Source organism: Monodon monoceros, unplaced genomic scaffold (assembly GCF_005190385.1).
Source record: "Monodon monoceros isolate NGI ecotype Baffin Bay Population unplaced genomic scaffold, NGI_Narwhal_1 Super_Scaffold_10, whole genome shotgun sequence".
NCBI lineage: Eukaryota > Metazoa > Chordata > Mammalia > Artiodactyla > Monodontidae > Monodon > Monodon monoceros.
The window spans coordinates 55,194,396-55,195,067 of NW_021703766.1; the positions used below are offsets into that span (position 1 = coordinate 55,194,396).

A 672-nucleotide genomic window follows, 5' to 3' on the forward strand; every position below is an offset into this window, starting at 1 on the left:
TCATGAAGATCATGGTAATGACTATTGTAATGATGGTGATGATGGAGATGAAGATGATCAGGGTGATGATGGCAGTGATAACGGCCATGATGAAGCCCCACGAGGGCAGAAATCTTTGTCTTGTTCACAGATGTATGCCCAGCTCCTAGAACAGAACCTGACACCGAGTGCACCCTCCATTAATATTTTTTGAATGACGAGTGCGTGATAATAATAACTAGTGTTCACTGGGCACCTCCTATGGGTCAGGCTCTGTTCTGAGGGCTTTGCGTGCATGATGTCATTTTACCTTCATGAACACCCACTGAGGAGGGTACTTTACCACAGCTCAGCAGGGGGAGGGTGAACTTTGGAGCCTAAATGCCTGAGTTTGAGCCTTTGAGGGCATGACCCTGAGCCAGTTACTTAACTTCTTGGTCTGAGTTTCCCCATCTCTAAAAGGGAAAATAATAATAGTACGCACCTCGGGGGCTGCTGTGATGATTAACTGACAGATTAATACCTATGTGAGAGTGCTTAGCACAGGGCCTGGCTCTTGATAAGTGCTCAATATGTGATAGGTATTATTGTATTTATCCCCATTTTACAGATCAGGGCACTGAGGCGCAGAGACATTTGGTTGGGTACCCCAGGTCACTCAGGGAGCGCGTAGTAGAGTCATGATTGGTACCC

General features: G+C 46.6%; 1 protein-coding gene across 1 annotated transcript in view; it reads left to right on the plus strand.

The window, feature by feature from the left end:
* SSC5D (scavenger receptor cysteine rich family member with 5 domains) overlaps positions 1 to 41 on the plus strand; it is a 24,323-nt gene extending 24,282 nt beyond the window's left edge. The window contains 1 exon segment of the mRNA XM_029244289.1: positions 1 to 41. This exon segment is cut by the window's left edge and continues 780 nt beyond it. The gene's annotated coding sequence lies outside the window, so the exon portion shown is untranslated.
* Positions 42 to 672: the final 631 nt, after the last annotated feature.